A 7,350-nucleotide genomic window follows, 5' to 3' on the forward strand; every position below is an offset into this window, starting at 1 on the left:
TATGGTTTTTAAGGATGTCTGAAAATTAGGAGAAAATCGGATACCATTACGTGTCAGTGCCACGTCCAAATCTTTTGGGCAACCTAATCCTCTGACCTACCATTCAAAGACCTCAATCCATTTTGTTAATATAAAAACCTTCCGTCCAACGTGTACAGCTCATCAATAACGTGTACAACTCATCATTTTTTTTCCACAGGTTGAACGGGAAGTTGGAACCCTCCAAAATATCTAAGACTCTTAACTCACCCGTCGTGACCGCGGTCAAAGTGGCAACTGCGGTCCGTTGAGACCATGTCGCTCTATAAATGCAGAGCCGCAAGCATCTCAGAGCAGGCGCTGGATCGTTTAGCTGGTAATGGGCAGGAGAACGATTTGCTTTGAGATTGAGAAATAATCTAAAAGCATTCAGATCCGCGTCCGGACCTTAAAACGACGGCCATGGATGATCTTGCGAGCCCAAAGAAGAGTCCCTCATGGAGGAAAATCAGCACTGCAGAGCTGAAAACACATGATAAGCTAGACGATCTGTGGATTTCGATAAGTGGGAAGGTTTATGATGTCACTAAATGGTTGGACAATCATCCTGGAGGGGATTTGCCTCTGTTAAATCTTGCAGGCCAGGATGTGACGGATGCATTCATTGCCTATCATCCGGGCTCTGCCTGGAAGTATTTGGATCAGTTCATGATTGGCCTTCATGAAGATTATGAAGTTTCTAAGATTTCCAAGGATTATCGTAAGCTTTTTGGGGATTTGAAGAAGGCTGGGTTGTTTAAGGGGCCTCTATTAGTTTATTTCTTGATAGGTTTATGGATGATGGCAATGTTGGTTTTGTGTGTAGTGGGTGTGGTGTTTTATGAAGGGTTTTGGCTTCATGTTGGATGTGGCGTTTTGTTGGGGGCAGTGTGGATTCAGAGTGGATGGATTGGGCACGATTCGGCTCACTGTGGGCTTGTAGGTCATAAGAAAAAAGATAGGATTATTCAGTTACTGGCTGGAAATTGCATGTCTGGGATTAGTATTGCGTGGTGGAAGAGAAATCATAATGCCCATCATATTTCATGCAATAGTTTGGATTTTGATCCGGATCTTCAGTATGTGCCCTTGTTTGCAGTGTCTTTTGGGTATTTTGGTTCTTTGTATTCTTATTTCTATGAGAGGAAAATGAATTTTGATGGTTTGGCTAGGTTTTTCGTGAGTTACCAACATTGGACCTTTTATCTTGTCATGGCGGTTGTGAGGGTCAATTTGTTTGGGCAGTCGATTGCTTTGTTTTGTCTAAGAAGAGAGTCCCACACAAGGGTGTCGACCTCGCCTGCATTATTGTGTTCTGGATTTGGTTTCCACTTTGGTTTCCTGCATGCCTACTTGGGCTGAGAGGACAGCGTTTGTGTTGTCTAGCTTTGCTGTGACCGGGATCCAGCATGTTCATTTTGTTTAAGTCATTTCTCTGGCGGTGTGTATATTGGCAAGCCTCGTAGTAATACATGGGTTCAGTATCAGACAAATGGGTCAGTTAACATCTTATGTTCTCCTTGGATGGACTGGTTTCATGGAGGTTTGCAGCATCAGATTGAACATCATCTGTTCCAAGGTTGCCCAGGCACAATCTGAGGAAAATTTCTCCATTTGTGCAATCTCTGTGTGCCAAACACTGCTTGCACTATGCCAATGTGCCATTCTGGGAGGCTAATTTGTTGACCATTTGGGGTTCTTCGTACTGCAGCTCTGCAAGCTCAAGACATGTCCAAGCCTGTGCCGAAGAACTTATTGTGGGAGGCGGTTAACACCCAGGGTTAATATTGTTGTTATTCTTTGCTTTTGTTATTCTAGCAGTTAGTTTGTTTTTCTACTTGAGTTTCTGAAAGCTGGTGAGATTACTTTTGCCTCTCGGTAGCACTATATTATGTGTCATCTGAAGTTGTACACTATGCCAATGTGCCATTCTGGGAGGCTAATTTGTTGACCATTGGGGTCTTCGTACTGCAGCTCTGCAAGCTCAAGACATGTCCAAGCCTGTGCCGAAGAACTTATTGTGGGAGGCGGTTAACACCCAGGGTTAATATTGTTGTTATTCTAGCAGTTAGTTTGTTTTTCTACTTGAGTTTCTGAAAGCTGGTAAGATTACTTTTGCCTCTCGGTAGCACTATATTATGTGTCATCTGAAGTTGTAAAAGAATCCGATCCCTTGAAAATGCAGATACTTTTGCCTCTCAGGGGTACTATAAATTATGTGTTATCCGAAGTTGTAAAAGAATCCGATCCCTTGAAAATGGTATCTGCAGAATCTTTCAGTATTTTTGCATTCATGAACTTGTTATGATCTAAAAGTGCCAAATTTATTACAACTCTGAGATTTCAAAGGCAAACTGATGTTCTCAAATGCACAACGAGAATTCGGAGGTTGCAAATACCTCCGAGATTGAGCAAATTTAATAAAGATACACTCTCATCACAGAGACCCATATCTCTATTTAGGCAGCCATTTTAAAGTACTCCAAGGAAGTAGTTGGTCTACAATCATTAATTATTCATCTTGTAGGATGTCACTATGTGATAGTATTATATGTGTTTCAAAATTGTAAAGGAAACTGTAGGTGTTCCAGTGTCCATGTTGCATTCATTGCTAAGAATCTTACTTCTTTGGTTACTTCTCATTCACATGAAAGTTTCCTTGTGTTAATTTCTTGAGAAGACACAATAAAACCATGGTTTTGGCTTATGATAATATTATGTATACCAATCCATGTGTTGATATCCTAGTTGGATCAAATGCATATCTATCTAAATTAAAGCCTTGAGTTCTATGTATCATTCGAACACATGCTAACTAAATCAGAAATTATTTCCATACATGAATTAAGACTGTACCCAGGTACATAGAAATGTTTATACAATGCACAAGAATGGTGCCCAAGCGGAGGTGTATGTTTGTCACATAAGTTCATGATATTTGTTCCTTAACAATTGCCCAATGCTTAAAACTGTAATTTTATCCAAACAACAACTAGGTTGCAGTTTCCTTGTATAAGCCTTCAATGTTCCATCAACACTAAAGACAGGCCACCTTTTATGTTGTGTTTCCATGAATATAGCTCATCTAAAAACCATTCATTCGATTATTGTCTTCAAGCATTTAGCACTAGCCATTCGATATACATCAATTAGATAGTATACACCTAACAATAATGTCGATATTGAGTGATTGAGACAACTATGGCACCCCCCTTTGAAAACTAATCTAACTTGTAGATGAAATTTCAAAAGGGCCTAGTTCTAAGAATGTGATTAAAAATGGAAGGTTAATGATTATGTGAATGCTCAAAACGTATAAAAGGGATCTAGTATGATTGTTTAGGGATACCTACGGATACTTGAGGGTGACTGGCAGTGCGTGGTAGCACTTGCTTAGATAACAATGGGGGAGGTTTTAGAGAACCACGGTTATCATCTCTATATTAGAAATAGTTGTTTACAAGTATAAAAAAAGGAAAACTTGCATCTATCATTATTCAAACTATGTGTGAGCTGAGTAAGAACTGAGAAGGCCCTAAGTTGTGCTAATAAGTCTTAGGTATCGTGTAGATTTTGAACAATTCAAAATGGTGAGGACGCGAAGAAACTCTTCTTTTGCTAGCCATGAAGCACGACATAGTCCAGTTTGTCGCCAAATGTCTTGAATGTCAACAAGTGAAGGCTGATCATCGCCATCCAGCAGGACTCCTGCAACCACATGACATCCCTATATCTAAATGGGAGTAATTTCCATGGATTTTGTTGTGGGTTTTCCACTCACTTCACATAGGCACAATGCTATATTGGTTATAGTTGATAAATTGACCAAAAGTGCCCATTTCATCCCAGTAAGAGACACTTACAATGTTACGGATGGTGGTGCGAGTGTTTGTAAATGAAGTTATTTGACTGAACGGGTTGCCCACAAAGATCATTTTTGATAGAGACTCTCGATTTACATCTAGGTTTTGACAAGTTTGTAGTGAGCACTAGGGACTCAATTGAACCTGAGCACTGTGTATCATCCAGAAATAGATGGGTAGACTGAAAGAGTAAATCAGGTTTGGAGGACATGCTTAGGATGTACGTCTTGGATAATTAGACTCAGTGGGAAAGGTACTTACCATTGGTAGAGTTTGCCTATAATAAAAGTTACCACAGTTCAATCGGGATGCCTCCTTATAAAGCTCTATATGGAAGGCCATGTAGGACACCGTGTGAGTTGGGAAAGTTGGAGGACCGAGTAATAGTTGGCCCTAAATTAGTTCAAGAAATAGAGGAACAGGTAAAGCAGTTTCGACAAAGGTTAAAGAAGCGGAGGACAGACAAAAGAGTTATGTTGATTGACATAGAATTGATCGCAGTTATGAAGTAGGGGACCAAGTTTTTATCTGTATCCGACCCAACAAAAGCACCATTCGGTTTGGGAAGGGGACAAAATTGTCACTCAGTTTGTAGGACCTTTAGGATCAAGGAGAAGATTGGACCAGTTGCCTATCGTCTTGTACTTCCACCCATTTGCATAAAACTCATGATGTTTTTCATGTATCTATTTTACGACATTATGTTCTTGATGAATCTCACAAACTAGATTGGAGGGAATTGCAGGTCTCGGACACGGGAACCGTAGTGTCGAACCATTACGCATATTGGACTGTAGGGTTCGACAGCTCAGACGTCGAACAATGGACCAAGTTAAGGTCCAATGAGACAAGTATAGCCCAGGATCTACTACCTGGGAGGATGTAGACACTATACGTCGAGACTACCCCTCACTTTTTGAGCATCTGTGATGCCTTTTGACATAGATAGCTACCTATGTTAAGGTTCTATTTTGCATTCCATGTTATTTATTTATGAACATATGTAATATTGATGCATTTGGTTGGACACATGAAACTACTTATATAAATCAATTGATAGATTTGGTATTGATGATGGAAATGGTTGATGTATGGCCTAAATGTATGACTCACTTAGTGATGAATTATCTAGTGCGTGACTTATCAAGAATTATTTTGTTTCATATATGGCTCAAGTGGATATGATTTGTTTAAATAAATGACTTAGTGAATTTATGATTTATTTCCAGTATGAACTGCAAGATTGACACGTGGATACTAGACTTAATAACATGATGATTAAAAATCACTTATATATCTTGTTGTTATATAAATGCATGAATGAGAGCTAACCCGCAGGTGGAAAGAACTATATGATATCTAAGATCAAAGGTCGAGACATCTCATGGGGAAAAGGTATAATGTACATTGTTCTATTACATTTGTATCTACTTGATATGCCTCTTATGACATGAGTAAAATGTAAATGACAGTTGGCAAGATGAACTGACTAGGTTATTCGATGACAAGTCCAACCAGCGCTGTAGTGTGGTCCATATTAGGGCGTTGACCTAGTTGTGAGAGGGGTGGAGGCATTTCCCACCATGTAACCTCCAAACCTAGAATCGTGGGAGGGCAGTGGTGGACATGCTCCCATAGACGTGTGATGATAATTGCTAGTTTTCCTGCTAGGGAAGTTAGGTCAATATAGTCGACGCTTCCTCCATGTTGATTTTATCAGTGGTTAGATTGATATAGCCGATGCCACCGTATATAGCAGCAGAGGATGGATAGGGTGGGAATGGAAGTAGGTCAGGAGGATAGGAGGATATAGATCAGTTGGAGACTCTTGATGGGAAGTAATGTCATTGTCCTAACTTATCAAATTTTACTACTATAACTCTCTCTATTTTGTTATGCCTTTGAACTCCTTGTATCTTTCACTCTAACTTTGGGATGAAGTTTTCTGAAGGAGGGTGTATGTAATGCCCCACTTAATCTTATCATGCAAATTTTATTAATGTTTACATTACTTGAAAATATTGACTTATAATTATCAAGAAATATTGGTGAATACCTTCATTTGGAAACTGTAATTTTATTTACTGATATAAAATTTATTATTCTGATTATTCTTCTCAACTTGTCTTCTCACATTTAATCTTGGAAGGATATGGTCTCCTTCCATATTATTCAATTTAATAATTCATATCACATTCCCAAAATGTACTCTCACATTTACTTGGGAGAAGACATGGTCCTCTCCAACTAATTACCAATTTATATATTCATCTCTCATCCCCAAAATGTATTCTCACATTTACTTGGGAGAAGCCAGGTCCTCTCCAACTAATTACCAAATTATATATTCATCTCTCATCCCCAAATGTACTCTATTCTTATCACATCTCTCAATGTTCTCTCATGTTTACTTGGGAGAAGAGAAGTCAACTATAAGATGATGGAGAAGTTATGACATTAATGAGAGGTGGTTGAAGTGGAGAGGAGAGGGTGGGGCATGAAAGGGAAGGAGGAAGAGAGGAAGAGGGATGTTGGGTCTTGCTTTTGGTTTGGTTAGCTGTGATTTTGGGAGGAATTGTTGAGAGAGAGGAAGGGAGTATTGTTTATCTTGATCTTGGACACACCCACTACATCTGGTTAGACTTGGCTCGGAGGCTAGGGAACCTGTGGAGGTTTCCTGGCTAGGAATTACTTCCTAGTTGGTTGGGGAGGTAAATCCAGTTAGTAATCAAGAGAAGCGTTCCAGCAGGAGCAGCAACTCAAGTGCATCTCCACCGGGCCATCGGTTACAGGTATCCCTCTATGCATAGATTACTCATGTAAGTGATGAAATGAAATGTTCACTAATTAAATGTAGGAATTAGATTCTAAATGGTAAATTATCATCATTTAAATGTCTTGTAAGAAAATAAATTATTCTCTTATTGCATTAATTTTAGAGAATATAGATCTGGTAGAAGACCCTAGGAAATCATAATGAGATCCTCCTTCTGAAGAAATGAAGAAAAACCTTCCTAGGGTGGCACTCGAAGTCCCCCGAAGAAAGGGTGAGCTCTTGCTTGAAGAACTCTTGCTAACAACAAGTGACTCGGCGAAGCAGCTCGAGCAACCAAAGAGAAATTCGATATGCCAAAGATGAATGAAATGTTGAGAGTTGCCTTCCTTATATAGATTTCGTGGAACAATTTTCCCTCCAAGTCTACCTCCATTGTGGCCCTCACTTAACCACCTCCTTGCAAACCGAACTAGGGAGTGCATATTTCCCTAGTGTGTGTGCCCCCCATGTGTAAATTTAACCACAAACAAAATAACTTATCCTAAATCTAATCTCCTAATAAAAATTGAGTGGGCCCATTATCTCCAAAATTAGCCCGAAAAGCAATAATTAGCGTTGTTCCAAATTAATTTAGGAAGGGACATGACAATATATAATGTGGGCTCAATTTAAAATTAAAATTATATATATATA

At 39.3% G+C, this 7,350-nt stretch overlaps 1 pseudogene; it reads left to right on the forward strand.

Annotated features, from left to right (window-relative positions):
• The first annotated feature begins 341 nt into the window (after positions 1-341).
• LOC149200455 (acyl-lipid (9-3)-desaturase pseudogene) lies at positions 342-2,310 on the forward strand (annotated as a pseudogene).
• The last annotated feature ends 5,040 nt before the right edge of the window (positions 2,311-7,350 follow it).

This window comes from Pinus tabuliformis, chromosome 2_1 (assembly GCF_031772625.1).
Source record: "Pinus tabuliformis cultivar Carrire ecotype Pingquan chromosome 2_1, CPIR1, whole genome shotgun sequence".
NCBI lineage: Eukaryota > Viridiplantae > Streptophyta > Pinopsida > Pinales > Pinaceae > Pinus > Pinus tabuliformis.